Source organism: Canis lupus, chromosome 3 (genome assembly GCF_003254725.2).
Source record: "Canis lupus dingo isolate Sandy chromosome 3, ASM325472v2, whole genome shotgun sequence".
Lineage (NCBI taxonomy): Eukaryota > Metazoa > Chordata > Mammalia > Carnivora > Canidae > Canis > Canis lupus.
Window position 1 is genome coordinate 43,574,277 of NC_064245.1, and position 27,940 is coordinate 43,602,216.

At 36.8% G+C, this 27,940-nt stretch overlaps 1 long non-coding RNA gene across 9 annotated transcripts in view; it reads right to left on the minus strand.

The window, feature by feature from the left end:
- Positions 1 to 20,701, minus strand: part of LOC112653718 (uncharacterized) — a 44,434-nt gene extending 23,733 nt beyond the window's left edge. For 2 of the 9 annotated variants that reach the window (XR_003132427.3, XR_003132430.3), the window contains exons 1-3: positions 20,543 to 20,701; positions 20,285 to 20,357; positions 18,829 to 19,052 (exon numbers count right to left, since the gene is read on the minus strand). This is a non-coding gene — a long non-coding RNA (uncharacterized LOC112653718). Of the gene's footprint in view, positions 1 to 8,852; positions 10,169 to 14,995; positions 15,011 to 17,644; positions 18,416 to 18,828; positions 19,053 to 20,284; positions 20,358 to 20,542 lie in introns of those variants that run through there. The other 7 variants (XR_003132439.2, XR_003132435.3, XR_003132436.3 and 4 more) reach the window with 7 other exon arrangements.
- Between the last annotated feature and the right edge of the window lie 7,239 nt (positions 20,702 to 27,940).

Consider the following 27,940-nt stretch of genomic DNA (forward strand, 5'->3'; position numbering starts at 1 on the left):
CATAGAGATGGAAAAAATATCCTAAAAATTCCACAGAACCTCAAAAGATCCCGAATACTCAAAGAAGTCCAGAGAAAAGAACAAAGCTAGAGGTATCACACTTCCTAATTTCAAGCTATATTTTACAGCTGTACTTCTCAAAACAGTGTGGTACAGGACTAAAACAGACACAAAGACCAATGAAACAAAACCAAGAGCTAATATTTGACAAGAGAGCTAAGAATACTAACAGGAAAAGAATGGTCTCTTCAATTAATAGTGCTGGGAAAATCCAAAGAATAAAACTGACCTATTCTACATCACTTGCAAAAGCTAGCTCAAAATGAGTCTTAAAACTAAGGGACTTAAAACTAAGATCTGAAATCATGGAACTCCTAGAAGAAAACATAGGGGAAAAGCTCCTTGACATTGGCACGGGGAATGCTTTTTTGTATATGACACCAAAGGTATAAATAACAAAAGCAGACATCAACAAGTGGGACTGCATTCAACTTAAAAGCTTCTTCTGCAAAGCAAGAAAACAATCAACAAAGTGGAAAAAAAAAAAAACAGCTACAGAATAGGAGAAAATATTTTCAAATTATGTATCTGATAAGGGGTTAAAATCCAAACAATGTAAGGAACTCATACAATGCAATAGAAATAATTAATTAGTTAATTGATTAATAATAATGAGATTGAAGAATGGACAGAGGACCTAAATAAACATTTTATTTCCAAAAAAAAGATATATAAATAACCATCAGGTATATGGAAAGGTGCTCAACATCACTAATCATCAGGGAAATGTAAATCAAAACCACAATGAGATAGCTCCTCACAACTGCTAGAAGGGTTGTCATCAAAAAGACAAGATGTAACAAATGTTGGGGAGGCTGTGGAGAAAAGGGAACTCTCATGCACTATTTGTGGGAATGCAAAGTGATACAGAAACTATCGAAAATTTTTTTAAAATTTGAAAATGGCACTTCTATAGATCCAGCAAATCCACTATTGGGTGTGTATCCAAAGGAGGTGAAATCAGTATCGAGAATAGATGAATATGTGGTATACAAGTATCCCCAGCTTTCTGAAAGTTCTCATTATGCCACCTTTTGTTAATGACTCATATTACTATGATAGCAGCTTTTCTTATAAAATCAAAAATCCTCTTCACATTTTTCCAGTTAGCAGAAATAGGCAGTAACGTGGGTCTTCATTAAAGTGAAGTGGTATAATGCAAACTTTCTGAAAGCTGGGGATGCTTATACAATTTTGGCTTACTAAAGATTTTATAGGAATGCTCTACTTTCAGACAGCAAGGATAAGCTGATAGATAGCTGATAGATTAGATAGATAGATAGATAGATAGATAGATAGATAGATAGATAGATGATAGATAGATAATAGATGTAGATATACATATATACATAAATGTGGGATATATAACATAACTGGAATGGAACACTAAGCCATTAAAAAGAAAGACAATTCTGCTATTTGCAGCAATAGTGGGACAACCATGAGGGCATTTTCAGTAAGTCAGATAGTAAGTCAATAAGTCAGATAGACAAAGATAAATGTCATAGTATCTCATTTATATGTGGAATCTAAAATCAAACCTATTGAAACAGAGAAGAGAGTGGTATTTTCCATGGGCTGAGTTGTCGGGAAAATGAGGAGAAATTAGTCAAAAGGTACAAACTTTCAGTCAGAAAACAAATAAGTTCCTGGGTTTTAATGCACATTAGGGTAACTATATCAACAATATTGTAATCGTATATATGAAAGTTGCTATGAGAGTAGAGCTTTAATGTTCTTACCATACGCGCAGCAACAACAAAATGGTAATTATGTGAGGTGAAGGACGTGTTGATTAACCTTATTGTGATAAACATTTCACAATACATATGTTTACCAAATTATCAATGTACATCTTAAACTTATGCAATTTCATATGTCAATTACATCTCAATATAGCCAGGGGAAATTACCTATACATCAATCTGAACCTAGAGGCTTTCAATTACCGGCTTAGTTTCTTCAATGGTTAATGAGTTATTAAAGTTTGTACTATTTTAATATAATTGCAGATGTGATAAGAACCCAAAAGAGAGTAGTGGGATGTTTATTTTTGATAGAATATTCCAGAAATCAGTCTCTTTGGTATGATGTGTAGAGAGAGGGGGTACAAAACAAACTTCTAAAGCCAAAAAGAGGTTAGTGATGCTAGAGAAACCCAAGAGTTTGATGGTCAATGGGGGGGAAGAACTGGAAAGGAAGGTAGTATAAAGGAAGATCATGCGAAGCTCTAAATGCAATAAGGGGTTTAGATCTCATTAAAAAGCAATGAAAAATCATTTGAAGTTTTTGTCTGCAAGTGAAAAATATCTAATTTCCATTTAAAAGATCTTCCACTTCTCAGAGGGAAGTAATACTGTAGGAAAGGAAGAGTGAAAATATGAAGCCAAAGTGGAAGACACTTCTAGTCTGGAGGGATATTGTCCATGCAGCTGGTGAGAAGTGGGTAGATTTGGGATGTATGTTGAGGAAAGTCTTGATGGAACTAACTTGCTGATAAATTTGATGTGGGATGCACATTAAAAATACATGTCTGTAATTTTCTAAAAACTCAGGCTACGTGGAAATCAAGTAGTGTGCCATACTTAGAAATGACATAACTAGGGAAGGGAAAACTTGATTCCACATAAATAACCTAACAGGCTAAGAGATTATTCCTTTTTATATTTTCCTAATTTACAACTGAAGATTCTAATTTAGGGGCTGGATCCTGGAAGCTATTGATTTTACAGATTAGTGCTGTCTAGAAATGTCTCAGGAAGCTACATAACTCTCTTAGGTTCCCAACTGTTGAGAGAGTCCACAGTGTGATCTGGCTTTTTCCTTTTTAAAATTCTGTTTGGCACAAAAGTTGCAAATCATCAAAGCAGAAACAAGAAAGGATTTGCACCACATCTAACTACTCTAGGTTATTCTTCATAGAGTTTTTCTGAAGAAAAAGATCATCTCCAAATACTTGTCTAAAGGTACAAAGTGATCTCCAGTATAGAAACTTAGAAATGGGGCTATAGGCAAAAGCCATCACAAGAAAGGTGATTTCGGGGATAAGCGATATGGTAACCATAACTATTATTACTGAAAGCTTCATATGTATTTATTTCATTATGTCTTGTTCTTGCCATGCCAGCTCTATGAACTTGGTACAATTACCCTTGTTTATAGCTAAAGAAATTGAAGCAGAGAAAAACTGAGTAACCTACCTAAGGCCACAGAGCTTGTATTGGTGCTAAGAGGACCTGGACCCAGGTCTCCATGATGCCAAGGTCAATGCCATTTAAGATATCTGCCAAACCTCATATATGTCATATTTATGGTTCCACAATGAACACCACATGGTCATCAACACATTGGAGGGTTTGCTCCACTCATTGCTGAATATTACACACTTGTACTAGTAAGATTCGTCTTCCAGCTTTTCTTGGGACATAAAGATGAGGCAGGAAGAAACCAAGCTTCTTGCTTTTAAACATCAATTTTTAAGAAAAATTTTTTTAAGAAAAGACACTTCAAGGTTCCTGAGTGGCTCAGTTGGTTGGGCGTCTGGGATCAAGTCCCGCATGGGGCTCCCTGCCTGCTTCTCCCTCTGCCTATGTATCTCTCTCTCTCTCTCTCTCTCTCTGTCTCTCTCATAAATAAAATTTTGAAAAAAGAAAAGAAGAGATATTTCCTACACTACCTCTAAACTTGCTAGGACTTCGTTTTAATTTTTACTTTTGCTTCTTGACTGGAAGAGGCATTCCCTTGGCATAAGGGTGGGTGGAGTTTTAATAGATCCATCAGGCACACACAACCCCATGAAACACAGGTTAAGATTTCTCATTTGGGGGGCATCGGGGTGGCTTGAGCGTCTGCCTTTGGCTCAGGTCATGATCTCGGGGTCCTGGGATCGAGTCCCAGATCTGGCTCCCCTAAGGGAGCCTGCTTCTCCCTCTGCTTATGTCTCTGACTCTCTCTGTGTGTCTCTCATGAATAAATAAATAAAATCTTTAATTAAAAAAAATTTCTCATTTGAGATTATCTATATCTGCTAAACTCCTCTACCCCACAACCAATCAGAGATGATTTTCTGCCACAAAAAAATAGTTTCTAAGTCCTCCCTCTTCTACTTCAGGTCAAGAGAAACCACAAACTAGCCAGACCTATGGCCTCTGCAACCAGTTGTCCCCTGCAACTTAGGACTTTGCCGATATGCAATATTCCATCATGTAATATTTCTATCATGTGTCTCCCTCTGACATGATTTTGCCTGCCCACATAAAACAGAAGTAACTTACAATGAGCTTTGAATAGAACTATCAAAAAACAGGCCACCAATTTCTACTTCCTACGTAATAATCAGACAACCAGGAGCAAAAGATGGCCTGCCACCCTCATTCTGCTACATACTATGATTAACCATCCACCTTGCAAGATACAATGGACCATAATGAGAAACTCCATAAATCTTCATTAACTTCACAGTTTTACCCAAATAAAAATAGCAGTTAGTTCTAACAAGCTGCTGTTTATCAGCCCTACTCTGCCTCCAGTTGTTAACGCTCCTCTCAGTATTTCAGAAGAAGGCTGCTCTTCTGTTTGGTTCCCTCTGCCATGAAGAGAAGGGTTCAAAGAAGAGATACTGTATAGTCTACTACATTTGGCAACATTCTTAGATTTGGTGCTATTTTCATTTTCAGAACGCTTAAAAAAATCTAATCCATTTGTTCCATATCTTTATCAAGTTAGTATCTATCATCACAATGTTATCAATGGTAGAGTCCTAAATGAACACTAGTAGTATTGACTATCCAACAGAGCCATCTGCCTATGGAACTCAAGTACCACTAATATGATTCACTGGTACATTCAAGGAGTATAAAGAAAATAGACAAATTAAAAAATGTGGACCCATAACTAAAACCTTCAGCACCAAACATTCTTATGTCTAAATGGACTGAAAAATATAAACTCTTGGGGTGCCTGGATGGCTCAGTCAGTTAAGCGTCTGCCTTTGGCTCAAGTCATGATCCTGAGGTCCTGGGATAGAGCCCCACATCCAGCTCCCTGTTTAGCAGGGAGCCTGCTTCTCTCTCTCCCTCTGTCCCTCCCCCTGCTAGTGTTCTCTCTCACTCTTTCTTCCTTCCTTCCTTCCTTCCTTCCTTCCTTCCTTCCTTCCTTCCTTCCTTCCTTCCTTCCCTCCCTCCCTCCCTCCCTCCCTCCCTCCCTCCTTCCTTCCTTTCTTTCTTTCTTTCTTTCTTTCTTTCTTTCTTTCTTTCTTTCTTTCTTCTCTTATAAATAAATAAATAAATAAATAAATAAATAAATAAATAAATTTAAAAGTAAACTCTTCTCAAAGTTGCATCCTACAGCCAGGTTTTCTATTTTCCCTATTTAATCCTTTTTTTTTTCCCCATACTAAAAGGAAAGGCATAATTGACAGTGTCAGGAGATCTGACTTCTAGACTCAGCTTTATCTAATATTTGTCGTTTTACCCTGGCTCTGTGGCTTCATCCCTTGAACCCTCAGTTTCCCAAGAAAAATTAGGAGATTATGAGAGATCAGTCATTCTCATACTATTATCAACAGAACTGTACATATGGTTCTATTCCTGTCCCTCTGGGGTTGCCAAAAAGAAGGGGTTGGGTCAAGGGGGAGCCTGGATAAGTGTGGGTTGAAAAATCCCTCATTGACCTTCTTTTATCAGCATTTATTTTGAGGTTCAGTGTCAGATTCTATTTGAAAACTGGATTCCAGCACTAAAAAAAAAAAATGTGTTACCCTGAGTTAGATGATTCTTAAGGACAAAATCCCTATGGTCCCAGGATATAGGCACAAGTGGGCATGTTCCTGTAGACATGATTATGGAAGATGAAACACAGTCTGGTTCTTTGAGAAAAAAGCCAATTAATCAGAAAGATCTGTGAAAAACAGGACCATGAGTGTGAGCACCAGGCATCAGAACTACCTTTTGGTGTTGACAGATCTTGACCCAAAATGGAAGAGACCAAGGAATAAATGATGTAAGATGGTGAAGCTTTTTAAAGACTCCAGCTGTGAAGTAAGTGTTAAACATACTCAACAGGATATGTTATCCTTAGAATCACAATCATTGTGTATTCCAATTTTTAATTTAAATTTTTATGAGGCCATGTCCTTCTTCCCAATATCAAGATTCCCTTACAACTTAGAATGGATTTCCCCACATATTTCTCATTATGTCCAGTGCTTTCAAAAATGCCATAATACTAACTTTGAGCTTCTTAGAAAATCATTGGTCATATCAGGCTGATGTAAATAGTCTAAGATAATAGATGTGTTTGGAAATATTGTGAACTAATCACCTTCTTTTAAGCGTACATCTCAATTGTTAGTGAAATTTCAGTAGTGCGCTGGCTTCAACTTTGATTCTTCTTCAACTGGCTGATGTTGAGGTAACTCTGCCAATCTATCTTCCCAACACAAATACTTCCTTTTTGTTTGTTTGTTTGTTTTAAGTTTTTATTTAAATTCTAGTTAGTTAACATACAGAGTAATATTGATTTGGGGAGTAGAATTTAGTGATTCATCACTTACATATAACACCCAGTGCTCACCCCAGTGAGTGCCCTCCTTAATGCCCATCACCCATTTAGCCCATCCCCTCACTTGCCTCCCCTCCAGCAATCCTCAATTTGTTCTCTATAGTTAAGAGTCTCTTATGGCTTACATCCTCTCTTTTTCCCTCTCTCCTTATGTTCATCAGTTTTGTTTCTTAAACTCCACATATGAGTGAAATCATGTGGTATTTGTCCTTCTCTGACTGACTTATTTTGCTTAGCATAATATATTCTAGCTCCATTCACATTGTTGCAAATGGTTAGATTTCATTCTTTTTGATGGCTGAGTAATATTCATATATATATGAATATATATATATATATATATATATATATTCATCAGTAGATGGACATTTGGGCTCTTGCCATAATTTGGCTATTGTTGATATGGCTGCTTTAAATATCAGGGTGCATGTACCCCTTCAAATCAGTATTTTTGTCTCTTTTGGGTAAATACCTAGTAGTGCAACTGCTGGGTCATAGGATAGCTTTATTTTTAACTTTTTGAGGAAACTCCATACTGCTTTCTGGAATGGTTGCACCAGTTTGCATTCCCATCAAAAGTGTCAGAGCATTCCTCTTTCTCTGCATCCTCTCCAACATCTATTGTTTCCTGAATTATTAATTTCAGTCATTCTTACAGGTGTTAGGTGGTATCTCATTATGGTTTTGATTTGTAGTTCCCTGATGATGAATGATGTTAAACATCTTTTCACCAACATAAATACTTCCTAATAAAGGATTATTGAAAGCTAAGGAGAGTGTAGAACAAGAATTTAATATAGGGAGGAGTGGTATAGGAAATCTGTGTGGGCTAAGAGACCATTGGAAAGGTCAATGGGAATAGAAAGCAACTTTCTAGAAAGGATGAGAAGATCTAAAGAGAGAATAGAGTGCTAAAGGTAGTGGGTAGTAAAGTAAATAAAGGTCCTCCTGTCCAGGGACATAACAGTGGGCTCCTAAGATGACTGTATGACTTGATTGGGAGGAAAGACTGGATAAGTTACCACTGCTATGGATGTAGCACCTGTTCTCTGAAGTCTGAGAAGTGAGAACATTGAAGTGTGTGCCTTCAGAACTGGCAGCAGGGGGCAGGGAAGGGCAAGGGGAAGTGGGGTTAGACTACAGTTCAGAAAAAACAGTTTCTTCCTCATCTCTGAGATTTGGTTTCTTTTCAAAAAAGATTTTATTTATTTATTTATTTATTTATTTATTTATTTATTTATTATTTATTTATTTATTTATTCATAAGAGACACACAGAGAGAGGCAGAGACATAGGCAGAGGGACAAGCAGGCTCTCTGTGGGAAGCCCGATTCGGGACTCGATCCCAAGACCCTGGGATCACACTCTGAGCTGAAGGCACATGCTCAACCACTGAACCATCTAGGTGTCCCTGAGATTCAATTTCTTTTGGAGTCCCATGAAAACCTAGGAGAAATCGTAGCTCTTGTCTCAGGTGGCTCCATGGCCAAAGGTGTCAAATAACTTCAGGTAAGGAAAAAGTTTTGTAAACTGAGTCTGAAATTATTGATATATAATTTTGTTATAAGAATGAATTTTCCATATTCAAGATATGCTTAAATATGCTGCAAAAGAGAAATAATCCCCTCAATAATAGTCCATGAACATAATTACATAGCTGGATTTATGCAAGATTGCATGGATTATGGTGCTACATGTAAATAAACATTTAAATGCACAAGATGAACTCTTACTTATAGGAGATCAGCAATGAAGTGAATCCTGTTGTGAGATTGTTTGAAAATAATTGGGAGAATACATAATGATGTGGGGAAATACTCAAAATATATTGTTACATGGGAAAAACAAGTTATGAAACAGTACCATAGAATGAACCCAAATCTGCCAAAATGTCAGTTGTACAACACACACACATATACACACACACGCAATAATATAGTTACTGACATTTGTTAACTGCAGATTCACAATAGGATATCCACACTAGTGGTGGTTCTCCCTGTGTGGTGAGATTTTCTATCCTGGACATGTATTATTATAATTAGAAAACATAATGTGGCATTTATAGTTTATAGATTCACTAGCTAGCTATCTTCAAAAAGAAGTGGATTAAAAATAGTTTCCCATCTCACTTCTTGGAAGATTTTTCTGGATACCTGAAGTTCATATATTCAAATATTCCTTCAATCCTATCTTCCTTCCACATAGGACTAGAAATAGAAAAACAAAATGACCCACATAGACATTAAAATCCCCCCAAACACACATTATCATTTATTGAGTTGTCTAAAAAATATATGAGAAATGGCATAAAACTTACTGCAGAGTTTCCTAACTGCCACATCAAATAAATAAATGAGATGTGTCAGAAAACTCATGTCAAGAAACATACCAATTCAGGGGCGCCTGGGTGGCTCAGCGGTTGAGCACCTGCCCCTGGCTCAGGGCGTGATCCACGGTCTCAGGATCAAGTCCCACATCGGGCTCCCTGCCCGGAGCCTGCTTCTTCCTCTGCCTACGTCTCTGCCTTTCTCTCTCTGTGTGTCTTTCATGAATAAAAAAATAAAATCTTAAAAAAAGAAATGTACCAATTCGAAGAAACATGAACTATACCTTGCCCTGACTATCATGGAGTGGGTGGGGGAAGGGATTAAGACAGTGTGAAAATGTGAATAAAATCTTTCAGTGAGTGTAGGACATAGGGAGGGAAGAGGATAATTCTGGAACATTATCTATTTGAATTGATCTCATGACAATTCAACAATTTTCCTGACAATTCACTGAATACATAGTTCTCTTTGCTAATCATCCACAATAAAAATTTATCTCTGTTTTTCTAACAAAAAGAGAATCTCTGTGTAGTGATTAAGCATTTGTCTTTAGATCAGACTCCCTGGGTTTGAATCCCACCACCATCATTTACTCATTAGGGGATACTGGGTAAACTTATCCAATGTCTCTAATTTTTATGCCCTCCTCTATGAAATAGCAATAGTAATAGAATCTATCACAAGTGGTGGAGAGGATGAAATCTGTGATGGTTAATTTTATATGTCAACTTGACTGGCCATGGGGTGTCCAGATTAAACATTATTTTAGGGTATGTCTTAGAGAGTGTTTTCAGATGAGATTAGCATTTGAATCGGTGGACTCCGTAAAGTAGATTGCCCTCCCCAGTGTGGGTGGGCATCATCAAATCCAATGAGGGCTTGAATAGAACAAAAGGTAGAAGGAGGGATTTGCCCTTTTTGCTTCCTGCTGCATGCTTGAGCTGGGACATCTCTTCTCATCTTCTCTGACCCTTTGGACTTGTACTGAATTACACCACCAGCTGGGTCTTCAGTTTGTAGTCAGTAAATTGTGGGACTTCTCAGTGTCCATAATCACATGAGCCAATTCCTCATAATAAATCTCTTTTTATCTCCTACCGGTTCTGTTTCTTTAAAGAAGCTTGTCTAATACAAATGATAAAGTGCTCAGAACATAACAAGCACTGTATAAATGCTATCATCTTCGTCATCACCATCACCATCATCACCAAGCAGAGCTATGGAGAAACACCGAAGTAATATGAATATGTAAATTTGACTGCAAATGAATGACATTTTAGTGAAATCCATTTGTTTTTTGAACCATGGGTTCACCTAGCCTGCCAAAGCAGCCCAAGATGAACAGAAGTTTCCGTCTTTCAATTGCTCTTGGGAATACACGTAACTTGAACTCAATCCCAATCTCTCAGGTATTTTGATCCTGATTCCTATCTAAGATTGACCCTACACCAATTTAAGGATAGTTAACCTTGAACATGGTGGGGGTTAGGCACATCAACCCCCTGCACAGTTGAAAATTCGTTTATAACTTTGGACTCCCCAGAGACTTAACTGTTAGTAACCTATTGTTGACCAGAAGTCTTACAGATAACATGAACAGCTGATTAACACATATTTTGTATGTTATATGTGTTTTTATGCTGTATTCTTAAAATAAAGCAAGCTAGAGAAAATTATATTAAGAAAATCATAAAAGAAAATACATTACAATATTGTACTGTATTTATTGAAAAAACGTGCATACAGGAGAACCCAGGGAGTTCAACCCGTGTTGTTCAAGGGTCAATGTTATTTTAAAAAACTATGTCAAAATACCTTACATTTCCTCCCATTGTGTGTCACCTCCTTGCTGGCTCCTTTCTCAAGTGCCAGATAACCACACTAGCTACCCTCCTCTCCCAAAATGCACAAACATTTGCTTGCACATACATGCACGTGCACGCACATGAATGCACACCACACACGCACTGTCTGATTCTCTGGACAGGTTCAAATATCTTGAGAATTCATCAAGGACAGTTTTGGGTCACTACAATTCAGAAGTTGAGAAGGGAAATATAGACTTTAATTTCTTCCCAAGGGGAGATTGACCCTTATGCCCCAAACTCTGCTCCCATTCAATGAAATTCAAAATAGTTACATGGCAGAAGGATTTCTCTAAGAATCCACATGCTTGTGTGTGTGTGTGTGTGTGTGTGTGTGTGTGTGTTCATAGAAGAGATAGTGAGCCATAACTCCCCCATAACTTTGCAAAGGTATATTCTAGGATGCTCATCGCCATGGTCAACCTGCATTCCCACCTTGTATTTCCTACCAATGAATGAAAGAATCAACATTTGTCATAAATGATATCACATTTGTTCTTCTCTAATTTCCTCTCCATTAATTCAATGTTCAGTTACATTTTTAAAGCCTTTTTTTAATGTTCAGAACAGAGCACTTGTCACCATTTTAGAGATGGTAAAAACCGAGGCTCGATGGCAAGCTTTCTTTACTCACTGTAGCCCCTATAATTGTACAGCCACCGGAACTGTCTCCAGCATGCTGTTGTGGGAACCAACCCAGTCTGGGAGTCCACACACTTGGATCCTGGCCACTGATTTGACATAAACTATCCATGAGAACTTGGGACCTCATTTTATCTTTCTGGGTTTTAGCTTCCTACCCTGTAAAAGTTGTGGCGAAGGTAGAACCATAGCATCACCCAGGTTTAACACTTTAAATGTATATGATTTTTACTCTGGGAAATTCCACATTTTTTTTTTACTTGTTCTCTGATTTAGCATTTGACCTCAATCTTAGTTTCCATAAATGCTCATTTATATTAATATATTAACATTCTTTTCTATTAATTAATTTAATTCATTATTTGAAATAACATGACTAGGAGAAACATTTCATTTAGGCTAAAAATATCGTGTTAATAAAAAATTAACATAGTCCAACATGCCACTGTCCAAAAATGCCCACACAATTACGTGGACATATTTTTTTTTAGAGGAGAATGTATTAAGGGGAATCTATGTTAAAAATTACTGGGTATTCAGCCACGTTTAAAAGATAGAGCCTGTTTTGGGGTTTTTTTGTTTTGTTTTGTTTTTTTTCTGGGTGATCCCACACGGGAGGCCTGCAAATGCCATATTTCAAATCATAGGAAATTACAGTTTAGCCAGCGCTCTCTCCCCATGGGCTCAAATAAAATTTCCTGAAGACTCTAGATTGACCACAGGTGGGAAAGGAACTGTAAATGTTCTGAAAAGGTGATCTCTCCGTTATATTAGGATGGTATCCATGATCCTTTCCTCCTCCCCAGACCTCTATGCAATGTTTCAGAACTGAGACTCTGGCCATGAAATCTGCATGGTCTGTCCAGGAGCCATGAATCCCGTCTGCTTGAGAACTAAGCAGAGTGCTCACCCTTACACTTCCAAACCAGCTTCCTTCTGCAGCTTCACCAGTCTGTTTTGAATTCCCCCTTTCTATAGTGAATAAAGGATAGAGGGAAGGAACATATTTCTAGTGGAATAAAATAAAGTCCCTCTTTTTCCTAATATTTCAATTTTTAAACTTTTTTATATTTGCCCATTGCCCTTCTTATATTTCAACTATTTTGATCACTTATTTTTCTCTTTCTCCTGAGCCAAATGATCTGTTACAGGACTTTTTAAAATTTATTTATTTTTAATTTTTCATATCTGAAATTTCTTTTTAAGTATGGTATACCAAAGAAAATAATCTCCCTATTCAAACTCAAGATAAGACTTCATATTCCACATAAAATAAAGCAACCATTTTTATTTCTGTCAAACATAATTTAGGCTCAATCAGCACTCAGAATCTATGTTGCCAATTAAACAACGGTATGCTTTAAAATGCGAAAAAAAAATCGCAGGGACAGATAGACACAACATAGAAAGAATCTGGGAAATAAAAGAAACATAATTGATGCACCCTTCAGTCTCCAGCATTGATTTCTATTTATTATTACAAACTCTTCAAAACACAAAGATTGGATGTCAACATGTTATCCTGGAAGCATACAATTGAAGAAAGAATTACCTGCATGACTTACTTCATAAAATTTGTTTACCAGAATTGGAGTTCCTCGTTCATTTCAAAGGACTTTGAAGTAAGAGGGATAAAGATGATTTAAGCTCTTTTTTTTCCCTTAACATTTTACTTTTGAGATTTACCAGACTTCAGTTACATAGATGCCTACTTGACAACCAGGAATCTCAGTAATACGAGTGAAGTGGTAAAATGGAGTTTGCCTAAACTTCCCTGTAGGCAGAGTGGAGCTCTGTACAGGGCCACTTTTATCAAGCACAGCTAGCTGACTTTGAAAATTCCTCCTGAGGAACAATGATCAGCGGACCCTTCTTACATTCATCTAATTTCCAAGCCTTGATGTGACATATGAAATAAGAAGAAAGTGACAACAAAAATCAATGTGTCTAAATAGTCTTGCTTGGAAACATACCTGTCACTGGCTTAACTCAGAAATTGGGTGGGATATTAGATCTGATATCTTTGTGTTTTTTGTTTTTGTTTTGTTTTGTTTTGTTTTTTACTTCAGAATTTCTTTTGGTGCCTGCAGAGAGAAAAAGGCAGAAAATCTCTCCTCAGCTTCCACAGAAGGGAATGTGTCTTATTAAAAAGAATTCAAAATTGCAGACACATAAAATAAGCGGTGCCTGTCCATTTTGCATTGGGTTTTTATTCTCTTTTATATCAACGTGCTTCTGATTAAAATGAGCCTGGCCATAGCCTAGTGGGATCGCATGGGCTTTTAAAAATATTAACTAAAATAAATCTCTAGGAAGTAAACTTACATATTTGAAGTTATAAAAGTATAACACACCGGAGACTGTGTCTGCGTAACTCCGATAATTTTACCACTGGAATTTAGAAATAGGGTGAAACTAACATTAGACTGAATTTTGAACACAATTATCTCCCAGTAGATTCCCTCTAGAAATATGGTATAAAATCACATGTTTCTGTAAGCCGGCTATCAATTATTCCTCTATTTTACATAAGATTTCTCTTGTCATTAAGTCTCTAAATAGAAAGACATTATGTAATGTGATATTTACTAGTCCTCAGAAAAGAAAACACCTTGCTTCAGTCTAAAGAAACAATTCAGGTTTACTGAGTATATTATGAAGTTTAAAAACTACTTAAATCCTTATCTGGCTAAAAGATATCCTTTTGATAAAACAGTCACCACATCGAGAAAAATTAGCAATCTGAAATTAAACTTACCATGATATTTTATGTCTTTTTTAAAAAAATATACAACTTGCCAAAAAATTACAAAGATGATTGTCTACTTTTAAACAAAGCAGCGAGAGCCATTCAACCTCCTATTCACACATAAATGCATTTTCTTTTCAAAGGATATTTACCCTTTAAGGAGACATTTTTAACCTTGTGACACCATAAAATTCCATGCATGCAAAGTTATTTGTTTTTATTTTTCTGACATTCATTCCTGATCAGATATTTTCCATAGGCTTTCTTGTGTTATTCAACTTAAAGGCACAGTTTTAATAGTTCATTTTAATACCTTGATGAATAGGAGACAATTTGTTTAAAAAATATTAGTGTTGGCATTCTGCAATGAATTACAGAAGCTGAGCAGACATGCTCTTTTGTGCCTTTTTGAATTTCCTTTCAAAACATGTTGAACTACCCAGTATTTGTTCAAATCTACCAAGTTTTAACATTAGCTAAGCATTAAATGAACTTTCAGATCCTAGAAGGGTGTTTGCTTACAACATGCCGATATGGGGAGGAAGAGTTCAGGTCAAGAGCGGAGAATTTCAGCCCTCTTGATTATAGGCGCTGGCAAGTGAGACCCAAAAGCCTGCTGTCTGGGAGGCACGGGGCACAGCCAGTGCTTCTAACAGTCTCCAACCAGCTGATTTTAAAAGACCAAAGACTAGGCTCTTTCTCAAGTGGCAATAGTTGCGGATTTCCTATCTAACAGTGGCATAAGCCCAATAAAGGGGCACTATCCTGACGACTTACCATGCAATGTTCCTGTTATACCAGACCTAGAGGAGGAAAACAAAATTGACTGTTGAAGATTTTTCTCCTCCAAAACTAATAACATAAATGGCTGACTTATAAGATAAAATGTTCCCTTGAAAGAGAAAAATAAACAACTGTACTAATACTCCATCTTCCGAAGTACTTTGTGAACTCGTTTTTTAAATTCGCAAATACGTTCAAAATGTACAAAAACAAAACTCTGGAAGAACAAGAAGGATAGGGGAGGTTGATATGAGATTCACACGATTTGTTTTCGCCTACGTTGTAAACAGCTAGAGCAGCTACCATCCGAGACCAAAGATAAAAAAGAAAAGGTGGGTATTGGGGGGGTTAGATGCGCACCTTCAAACAAGGACATATCAGGGGCCCCCGAACCTTGAAAGAATACATTTCAACCATCAACAATCAAACAACAATTAATATTTGTGAAATATTGTCTTGAAAACAATTTTGTTCATTGTTTATTTTGCAAAGCTGACAGAATAACATTCTAAATCATGCTCTAAGTGGTACTTTAAGACACACTGGGACGGGGCACTGTTTTTGACACATTGAGGTCAATTGTGTGAAGAACCAAGGCAACAAGCCCATCAAACAGCAGTAAATGGAGCTCTTTGTCTTTAAGTTGGGAAGAAGGCGGATGTATTTGATCCTGACAGCCAGCAGCCCTGCAGATTTCTGAGCATAAGACAGATGGCAGTGCAACCAAGCTAGAATCCAGACCTTCCCTCTTTCCCTCTGGGTCTAACTCCTATTATCCACTTGTAAATTAACCTGTCAATTTATCAATCAACACCATCTTGATTCTCCCCTGTTCCGAAGCCCAGCCTTGCCGTGAATTTGCCTCGTAAATAACTGGGAGCCCCGTGTTTGTTAGTATTGTGAATGAGTTTATTATCACTTTGATGGCTGCTATGAATCACAAATGCTGCTGAGAGGCTGATAAGAAAAAGTACATGCACACATTAACAGGGTTGAAACTATTTTGGAGATAAAAGATGGACTAACTGTGATAGCAAATCATTTAAATTGAAAAAAAAATGACTAAAAATTGTATTTGTGTGTGTATGTGTGTGCGCACGCGCATGTGTGTGTTGGACACCCCCACTCCCTAGCTTAAAGTCAAAGTGAAAGAGAGAAATGAATCGACTTTCATTTGGACTGTTCAAAAAAAAGTATCTGCAAGACGACATTGGGGGACAGGGTGACTCTCAGGTCTTTGGGGACAACTGTTTTATTTTGTGGTCTAGGTGCAAAGTTCAGAAAATACCAGGCTCTATTCTAAATGACTAGTCCGCCAGTTTTTTTTTTTTGTTGTTGTTGTTGTTTTTTTTTTTTTTTTTTTAATAGATGCTGCTTGGGAACTTTATAAAGAAGACAAAAATCTAAAGTATGTGGGTAGGTGTTTATTTATATGCATATTAAATTTTCTCTGAGTCCTATATAAAACTACCTAGAAGTAAATGGGGCAGTTTGGAAAATTTAACACATTAATAAACAATTAATATCTAAGTGCTAATTATTTTGCTTTCCCTTGTTGCTCTTGAAATAGTTTATTATTTGATACTTAAAATTACATTTAAGTCATTTTATGTTAGAAATTCTTCAACAAAAGCTACACATATTAAAATCTACATTCAATTACCAAATCCTATGTTGCCTACAATTTCTAATAGTTTTTCTAAACATGATTATTCTGTGTTGTAAAATATCCTATGAATATAAATCAATGTTTTTATAGAATACACTGTATCATAATTTGACAAGTAAGACCTATATTATTAGGCTAATTCAGCTTATACTTGGAAGGACTATACCAAATAGCTAAAATATAAGTTTAATCACATATATAACTCTTCTTTACAGAAATTTTCAGAGTTTGTAGCAAGTAAGTATAAAAGTAAGACTAAACTTTTTAGGTTCATACACATACATGCTTTCTTTAAAAATTGTATTTCATATCTTATTAAATGTATTTTTCATTTTAAAACCCCATTAGAATATTTCTTGCAATATTTCCAATTTGGTGCATGGGTTTTGTTGGAAGTTTCTATACATGAATCTTAAATACAAGCAACAATGACATTATTTTTTAAAAAACATAGAAACTCACATGTGATATAATTACTGTTTTCATCATGCAATACTTCTATCATTTGTAGGTGATTTTAAAACAGGAAGATTTCTTGGTAATTTTATTGAGGCAGAACACCGTGAAAAACATTGCGAGGCATGACATATGGTTCAAGTTCTCAAACTTGTAAGTCAGAAACAAACTATTAGTTGTCACATGGGAAATACTTTGTCCCAATTAAGGCACTGCATAAAAACAGAATATTCCCTGAACATTATTATACCCAATATGTCATCGGTAGAAATGTGATAAAAAATGAAACTATTTGTTCGAATGCAATTTAGAGAACCCGATAGGTTGTCCATTTTATTCAGCTTATAATTAAGATAGTGTTTAAATCTGAAATGAATTCTATATATGCATGTTCAATAGGCTATAGCACAACAATAAGAATGGAATCACATCTCATTTTATCGTAAATTGTGTAATAAGCGATAAGGTAAAAACTAGGGCTAAAATCCTTCCAGCAAAAAATGAAACAGAGCGACCTCAATTGCCCTAATTCATTCTGCTTTTTTCCTTTTTTTTTTTTTAAGTCTCTTCATTTTCCCTCTGTTCACATTATTAGCTTACACATGAGTGCATTATTAGAAAATAACAAAGCGAAGCAGGGAGACTTCGAAGGAACGGGAGATAGTTTCCTTCGACAGCTGAAAGGTATTCTCATTTCATTTGTTAGGAGTTGCAAAAATAGTTTTATAGCCAGGGAGGGACAATGACCTCTCTCTTTCAACAAGCTTGGTGGTTGGTCTTTTGATGGAAAAACTCTGGGATACAACATCTGGTAATTTGTGTTACTGAGCTTAGCTGAGGTCTTAACGATGTAAGCAGATTATTCTTGAAGAAGAACAAAAAAAATTCCGGAAGACCCAATGGACTATTTAAAGTTATTAGGCATTGCATTCTAGCACTTCAGAGCTCTTTTCTGATTCATTTTCCCTTTAAAGCTATGCCTTTGGATCAATTTTTTTTTTTTTTTTAGGTCCACCTCCTTGCAATTCCAGTTGACTTTTTTGGTGGTCCACAGCTGCTTTGTCATTCACACTGGCCTCCTTTTTTTCCATCACAACAGAAATGATTACTTTGCTGATTAAATTTTCTCCTTCAGAACTTTAGGAAGCTCTCCTCCACCCTCGGGAGTCGTTTGCAGACCAGAAGGGTCGAGCAACCCCAAATAGCAAGAGCCAAGCTTCGGCAATTTTAAAGAAAGGGGGAAAATTGTGAACAGGAGCAATGCATGAAGAAAATGGCCCACCCCATCCAGGATCCCAGGCTAAAAAAAAAAAAAAAAAAAAAAAAAAAAAAAAAAAGTAAGTAAGAGATGGTACTAATTCATCCACTGTGGGAGCTTATTCCCACAGGCATCATATTGAAATCACATCCAAAGTTTGTGTTTCTACTTTGATAACAGTGGTGTGGGGTCCATGTAATACTGTATTTGTGTTACTTCATGGAGGAAAAAAATACAAATGAGATTAATTGTATAAGGCTTGGAAAGATTGTGGGCACTCCTTAGAGAAAGAAGTACGGTATATCAAAGTAAGACAGTAGAGAAACTTTCATGTGAAAATCTTGTCTGACTTAACTCTGGCTATAAAAATATTACTACGACTTGAACCTTTTTCTCACAGCATTACCAAATCAAGGTATAGAACACAAAAGACTGACTCACAGGCTGTTACCCACCTAGAAAGCCAGGGGATCTGGGACCAATTGAGCTACCACCCAGACAGGGAGCTCATGTGTGCACACAGGCTTGCTCGATTAGCACGTGGCTTTGCAGTTATGAACCGAAAAAAGCAATAACATTACACACCAATTTCAATCTCCCCTATGTACACAATCCTTTTGGATGGCAGGACCTTGTCTTCGATCACTGGTGCTTTGAGTCAAAGGGCTTCATGCAGTAGCTTAAAAAAAAAAAAAGGAAAGAAAATATTCAATTTCAAAATATCACAAATATTCAGATTAAGGGTTCATATTGGAAAAGAATACCAAACAATTTTTAACCTTAGAATATTCCCTTAAGAAAAACTAGTAAACATTATTTTTGTTAGCATGTAGCAAACTGATGTACAGTGATCCATAGCCTATTTAATACCAGGTATACTTTCCCACTTTATCATATTTTTCCACATGTTGTCTGTACTTTATAGAATTGAGGGTAGGACAGATCTATGACACATTGAACAGGATTCCAGCTCAGATTACTTTTGAATAATGTAAGAGGGTAGATACATTTACATTTTATATTACATTACCTTTAGTTTTGCTTTGCTATATTCTAATTTTATCATATATGAACTGTTCCCAATTAAGGATCCCATTAGGTAAGAAAGCAATCATCTTCTTTCCAACATGCTTTTAGAGGTTTTCTGTTTTAATAAGATGGACATTGAGATAAATATTTTTCAAATTGAGCTAAAAGCTACACTGGTCATTTCAATTTTTGCCCAACATTGGATTTGAATGACACTGTTGGTGGTAACAGAAAGGGTTGGCAACATTATATACTCAATTTACCTCTATATTCAAAAGATTTTTAAAAGATTTTATTTATTTGTTCATGAGAGACACAGAGAGAAAGGCAGAGACACAGGCAGAGAGAGAAGCAGTCTCCATTCAGGGAGCCCGATGTGGGACCTGATCCCGGGACTCCAGGATCATGCCCTGGGCTGAAGGCAGGCACTCAACCGCTGAGCCACCCAGAGTTTTTTTTTTTTTTTTTTTTTTTAAGATTTTATTTATTTACTAATGAGAGAGAGAGAGAGAGAGAGAGAGAGAGGCGGAGACACAGGCAGAGGGAGAAGCAGACTCCATGCAGGGAGCCCAATGTGGCACTCGACCCCAGGACTCCGGGATCACGCCCTAGGCGGTAGGCAGAGGCTCAACCACTGACCCAGCCAAGCGTCCCACTAGATTTTTTAAATTAATAGTAATTGATTTACCTCTATATTCAATAGATTTTTTTAAATTAATGGTAATTTACACTGTGGTGAGCACGTACACCTGAAACTAATGTAACATTGTATGCTAACTATACTTAAAAATTGTTTAATTAGTAGTAATTTACTGAAGTTTACCATTTTCTCATTTCGTTACTAAGATATATAATGCTTCCGATTAGCCACATCAGATGTACCTTGAGCATTTAGTACTTGTCTTTCCATCAGATCTTCCAGTTTCAAATTCGAAGCTGCATTTGTGAAGTTCCACTGCAGGAGGAAAAAAAAGTATCCATTTGTGGTTATAAGGGCAACTGTATAATCAGGGTATTGGCAGATAAGCAATTGCAAAGAGCCCATTAAAACAGAGAAACTGATGAGATCACACACAAAAAAATAGTTTCTCCTTCAGACTAATCTAGCGAAGTCCTTCACACAAAGTTATGTTCACTTACCAAACCAAAATGTTCTCTACATTTGGACTGGTTTTTTGGTTTTTGATATTAAAATTTGAAGCCTCACTCCATCTTAATAGCTGATACATTTCTGAATCAGCACATCTCTGCTTGGATTATTGATGCAGACAATGGAACATTCTGGAACTGGTTTGTGATCAGGTGAATTGTGCTACATGAACATAGATTCCATCATGAGACTTCAGATTTTTTTTTCCTTGAATCACTCATAGTTTCAACTACTTTCTGTATATGTCAGTTCCTTCCAGTAGGCCAGGGAGGATGGGGAAAGACCTCACTAGCACAAGAACACATTACCTTTGATTGATTTCTCTCCTCAGCTCTGTCAATATCCAGTCATCCATTTTTCACATCCCATTTCCATTCTACCTCCCTACTTCAATCCTTAGAACACTACCCTTAAACTGTACTCTCTTCCCCATGACCCTACATCTCTCACAAAGTACCCCTTTGATTCTTTTATTGCCTGCTGAGAGTCTTCAGCTGATCACTAAACACCATCTGAATCCTGGGACAGATGTTTAAGGCCATTTACAATCTGAGTACTACCTATCATTTCAGGTTTCCTTTCCAATGTTTCTGGTAAGAAAATCATGTAGTGAAAAAAACCACCAGACTTAGATTCAGGATATTCAAATTTGAATCTAGGCTTATGATATAGCCACTGTGTTTCACTGGGTGAGTTACTTAAACTCTCTGAATTTCAGTTTTCACATACCAAAAGCTGACAAGAGTGCTTTATGGGCCATATGTGAACCCAGATGTGCCTTTTGCTCCAGACAATGAATTTAAATATTTTGCATTATCCATGTGGCTCTGTGGTCATCTGTAAGTGTACCCACATAGCATCTGCACAAGAGGGCAAATGATACCCATATCACACCATATTGCTGGCAGGTTAAATGAGGTAACATATGTGAAAGACCCATGCTGGTGCTTGTTAAGGAAACATTCTCAAAAAAGCTTAACTTAAATTTAATGGGGCAACCGAGTGGCCAGTCAGTTAAGTGTCTGCCTTTGGCTCAGGTCATGATTTCAGGGTCCTGGGCTGGAGACCCAAGTCAGACTCCCTGCTCAGGAAGGAGTCTACTCATCCCTCTCCTTCTGCTCCTCCCCCTCTCAAATAAATAAAATAAAATAAAAACTTACTTAAATCTGAGACTGAATTACTTTACTAAACCCACCCTCTGAGTCCAGTTTCATAGACAAATCCAAAAAAGTCCTGTCACTGTCTATCTCTGGATTTTTGCTCCTACATTTTCTAAGACTATCCTCCTTCCTTCTCTGCTCAGACAAATCCTACTCATCCTTCAGAACCAGGCCAAAATATACTCACTCCATATAAATCATTCCCCAAGTTCCTGAAGAGTCAACCTCCAGCATTGGTCCAAATGGCAGCAATAACCCTCTTGGGCTTGGAATTCTCAGGCCCAGCAGCACTCTTGAGATCTGAGAAACCAACATTCTCACATTCCAGGTGAGAAAGCCAAAGGCCAGAAAATTAATAAGACTAACCCAAGCCCAGAAACCTGGTTCTCTGATCTCTTCTATCAGAGACTTTTTTTTCTGCTTCTCAGTTTATTATATGCAGGTTTGTTTTCTTTTTTTTTTTCTTTTTTAAGTTTCATTGTTTTATGTATGTGTCTTATCTTTATTCATTTGCAAGACACTGAAACTTAGGGATGGCTTCATATACCTAATGGATTTGTGTCTCTCATAGACACTAGCCCAGTGCTTTGCAATGTTCAATAAATATTTTGAATAAATAGAGAAAGAAAGGCAACTTTTCATGATTAAGTTCCCATGAGCAGGTGTCCAAGGGCTCAAGGTATAATGACTTCATCCTGTTCTTGCAAAGTTTTCAATGTTTCCAATGCACAAAAATTAAGCATTTGTTGTTCTCCACTATGACCGGGCAATATCTATGTGCTTTAAATGGATCATTTTATTCAAACCTCAGAGCTCTTTGAGGGACTTCCCTTTATTGTCAATTCCATTTTAAAATTAGAAAAACAAATCTGAGGATGTTTAAGTAAAGAGAGCGTCTTAAGCCACCCAGCTAGAGACGATCATCAAGGCCCAAACAAGATCATCCCAACCCACAGCTCTGCTGCTTAACCAGCAGGGTGAGCCAGTCTCTGAAGCCACCATTGTTGCCCTGCTAGATTCATAATGTCCCACATCACACTTGTGCCTGCTGTTATTACCCAGGATAGGAATGTATATTAAACAGCATAAATCATCTTGTCCTATGAAACTTCTCAAGTCAAAATTTCAAATCAGCATTGGAAACCAGCTTGGTATTGACTTGGCCACCTTAGCCGTTTTGACCTGCCCACCACTACTTATCCACAACCCAGCTATCTTGAGGTCACACAACACATATTTTTTTCTATACCAACTCCAAAACCTGCTTTTACAGCTCTCTTCAGCTAACTTAGCACAACTAGCTGAGTTGAGCTAATCCTTTGCTCACCCTTCTTACTGTGGATTCCTCATTTTGTTTTTGTTTCCTTCATTCATTTAACCAGTTAGCCTCAATAAGTCTACCAAATGCTATGCACTGATGCAGTCTTGTCCTAAAGGACAAATTTGATAAAGCAAACTAAGAATGGAAGCCAAGTGGTTCACTGAATTACTGGGTGAGGTATGAGAGACATCGCTGCATCGCACATGATGGGCACACAAAGTCAGCAGTGGGCACCTCAACTGCCTACTGAAGGGAGGGTTAGAAAAACTTCTTAGAGAATGGGTCACTTGAGCTGAGTGTTGAAAGGTAGGCAGATCTCTCCCAGCTGGACAATGGAACAACCATAAAAATTATTTCCTTAAGAATCTTCTTTACTGAAGTTGATCCCCATTGCCATAGCACTACCACATCTCCTGATGGCCTTATTACCTGGGCCTTATGGAGTTTTACCCTCATAGATGAGAATCTCTGCAGGATGAAAACAGGAAGCAGAATACTCACCGGAATAAAACAAAAATGCCTAGAATTCCAGTTACACGTCAGTCTTATTTGTTTATTTACTATGCAAATCCTTTGTTTCTTTTTGTATAAATTAAACTATTTAATAACATACAAATAGATAATTCAATGGATAGTACATGATTTCTCATTTATACAAATCAGGGAATTGGGGCTGGAAATAAGATATTTAAATCTGAAAGAAATCTTGGAGACCAGGTTAAGCATTGATGAAACAAATAAGTTCTGGGGCAGCATGGGGGTCAGGGTGGTGCCCGACTTAGGATTTCAGATCCCCACCAGAGAATCAGCTGGAACACTGAAATTCAATATTTTGCCACTATAATATATAATTCTAATTATACTTTGGATTTCTACTGTACAGTATGTCCTATATATAGGACATATTTTTTCACACATATATTTTCCTCCTTGATTGCCATGATAACTCTATATCTAGTGTTAGTATCTTCTGATACTCTCATTTTATAGGCTAAAAAAAAAAAGATGAAGCTGAAGATAAAGTGATTTACTCAAGATCACAATAAGCAGCAAAGATAGAATCTGAACAATGGTTGCCAGACTATTATTTCTACTTTTCTTTCCACTCATATAGGCATCTTCTCATGTCTAATCACCACCAGAAGCAAGGATGTGGATTCAGTTCAGCAAAGCTTTATTGAAATTTTCTACAGCAGATTACTATGCTCAATCATGGAGAAAGAATAAAAAGCTAGGAAAGTGGGATTGCTTCCTACCTTCCTGAAGCTTACTATCTTTTGGGAAGCTTTGCAGAACAAAAAGATAAGTTTCCCTGGGAGATGCTGCAAGGCTACAGTGTTCTTTTAGCAATAATAACAAGTTTCCACATTAAACAAAGAAGTATTACAAATCTAATTCAATTAGACCAAAAATTTAAAGCTGCAAGGCTACAATGGTCCTTCAGTGTTAAGACCAAGAGTTTTTACATGAAACAAAGAAGTATTACAAATCTAAATCAATTAGTCCAAAAATTTCAGACCATTAGCTGCAAAACCTGAGGCTGTTGTGCTCTCAAGAGAACAATTTGGCAGTGAGATACCACCCACCATGAACCAAGATAATTATCCATTTCCCTGGATTGGGAAAAAAGTACCAGTGGGTGCCAAAACTTATGAAGCAGCTCTCATCAAGGGTATCGGAGCTTTTGCATGTCTATATTCTACCCCAGGGATTTCTATTACAAACATCAAGGCGTAGAAGAAATTCTCACTCACTACGCCAACTAGCAAAACCAAGAATTGAGGCCATGACTCTGTAGAGGACTAGATTCTTTCTTCCTTCTCTTTCTCTTGTCAACTCATTCATCTCAGGGCAACAGGTCAACATTCAGAGGCCAGGAAGGATCGTGAAATTGGCCTCTAAAGGATGCTGTCCCTGCAGTGATTTTGGACTCTGATTCATTAGCAGACGGAGATCTTGAATTTTCCACAATTCAACAGAAACCAGGACTGTGTAAATAGCAAATGATTATAAAATGGTTATGAAAATTTATATTTTTATGTATTTTTGGGTATTTTTAGAAAATCAAGATTGAATTATAAAACCTACCTTTTTTAATGTTGACTAGATATGATATAATACCTGGACAATATTAACTTATTAAATATTATACCAGTCTCTAACGTTAAAGATGGAAGAGCTGTCAGATTGAAAACTTACTGATTGGTTTTCATTTGTCTTGAATCAAAATACCCTTCATCTAGTCTTTAAAAGGAAACTGCTAATTTAGGACAGGAACTAGATCATCTGTTCAGGGGATGGAAAGTATTTCTTAAATAATTCATGGCAAAAATTTACCCTACTTTTGTGATATGAAAATGCCTTGTTGCTTTTCTTGGCTTGTAAGTAGATTCATCTACTTGCCTGTTTTGGTTTCTTGATATTCAGAAGTAGGAAAACCTTCTGAAATTTGAATCATACTTTAGATCCCTCCTGAGTAGTTAAGTGCACACCCACACACACAACTTTTCCCATAAACACCACATGCCAAAGCACACATTAAAATTAGATTTTTCCTACCAAGAGAGCGGGGGTGTAGAATATGCATCACCAGAGAGAAGTACTCCTTTCTTCAAGATGTAGTATAACATGGGCCTTCTTCAGTAGGTGTTAGAAATATAACTCAAACTCCTAACTGCATAATTTCTCTTTCTTCATTAATAGCTCCTCATTCTTCATATACTATGAAATCTAAATCTTCCATTTTAATAAGAAAACATGGATCCTAAATTTTAATTTGATGTTTGAATTGAATGCACATTAAGGACTTGGCCTTTTTTTCTGTCTAGCACTGGATGGTTTTTATATTGGTTGATTTTCATTCATCTTCTTTAATGCCAATATGTGTGGTCTTGGGTTGGACTGGATATACTGCTGAGTGTAGTGAGCTGAGTTTCTTTCATCCCAAAATTATACAATAAATAAGTCACAGGGCTGAAAAGTACAGCATGGGAATATAGTCAATAATATTGTGATAACTTTGGATAGTGACAGGTGGTGATGTCATTTATTGTGTCAAGCATTGTGTGATGCATTAGATTGTCAAATCACTACATCATACACTTGAAATGAATATAATACTGCAGGTCAACTATACTAAAAAAATCCCTTTCTTATACAAATCAGAAAAATTCTAAAATTATCAAAAATACTGCATTCATATTTCTTTAATGTTTGCAAATATTTAGTCTTATAATGAGTACAGGTCCTCTTTTTGGCATTTTCTATGTTCAATTCTAAAAAGACCCAAAGTTTCAGGTCCTACAGAAATAATGAGGTAGGAGTTAACTCAATCATATTCAATCACCTCTCTGTTCTAATGACAATATAATTGGTTCTGCTAAGGAGAGAAGGTATATAAAAAACCCATGATGAAACTAGGAGGGAATGTTTTAAAGGTTTTCCCCATGATAAAGATTAGTAGGGGAAATCCATATAAGTTTGCGGGGTGGAAATAGAACTTTCTATGGAATCTTCACTAGGCCCCAGGGCAGATGTTACTCATCAGCAAATCATTTTACTGTTAGATTTGTGAGGCCTGTTAAGAACAGCTTTGGGAATTTCATGTGAGGAGCAGCCAGTACTCAAGTTTAAGTCCATTCAGCTATGTCTGCCAAAGCCATTCTCCACACTTACTGCCAAATCCTGCTTGTGAATAAGCAACCTTCATATCTGCAAAACAGGGATAATGTGCATTTTCTTTAACAAACAACAACAAAAACAACTTGGTTTTGATTTAAACAATAAAAAGATATTTTGTTTGAAAATCAGGCATAAAAAAAAAGAAAATCAGGCATATGCCTTAATGAATTTAACTTAATTTAACTAATTTAATTTCATGTTCTGTAAGTGATCACTTACTTGAGTTTGAGAACAGGTCAGTGGAGAGTAAACAGAGACATGAAGATTTGCATTAATGGCTTAATTGCTAGGTGGCAAACAATTTTGAAAAATAATGGGCCTGCAACCAATAGGCTAGGATTACATCATCATCATCAATACCAATGTTGCATTTCTATGGCATTTTATACTTTTCAAAAGATTTTCATGTATATTATCTCATTATGTGTTCTATGTCCCTACTTTTCATATTCCACTAGCCAGCCAGGAGTATGCAATAAATACAAACGGAAGGAAGGAAGGAAGGAAGGAAGGAAGGAAGGAAGGAAGGAAGGAAGGAAGGAAGAAGGAAGGAAGGAAGAAGGAAGGAAGGAAGGAAGGAAGGAAGGAAGGAAGGAAGGAAGGAAGGAAGGAAAAAAGAAAAAAAAGAAAAGAAAAGAAAAGAGAGGAGGATGGAGGGAGGGAAAGGGGGGGGAAATAATAGGCCTACAAAATTTTTCTATCTGGCCCAGGAAAACAAAATTAGTTGAATATTTGTTTCCGTATCATAGACTTTAAGTACAAAGTTATAACCATTCTTGATTGAATCTTTTGACTAAGAGCATACTTATTTATTCAACAATCACTTATTGAGCATCAACTGTGTGTGCCAGGCACCAGTGTGGATGCTCAGCAATGCATGGCTGCTGTCTCTGAGAGGCCTACTGTCTAGGATGGGGGAGACACAGGAAGATCATTAGTTCAGTGAAGAGGATGCAGATCATGAAGGGCCTTGTGTGTTCGGTATAGAAGATCTTGAGTTAATGGGAACCACTGAACACATTTCAACAGCAGGGAATGTAGACAGAATCATCTTTAGACAAATCTCAAAGAAAGCAGGAGAGCTGGAGCTGGGATTATATCTGGGCTTCACACTCGAGCAGTTAAATGGAAGATGTCATTTTAATAAAATAAAGAAGGATGTTTGGGACAAAGATGACAACTTCAAAATTGAGCATAAGTAGAGATGTCTACTCATGTGTATAGAT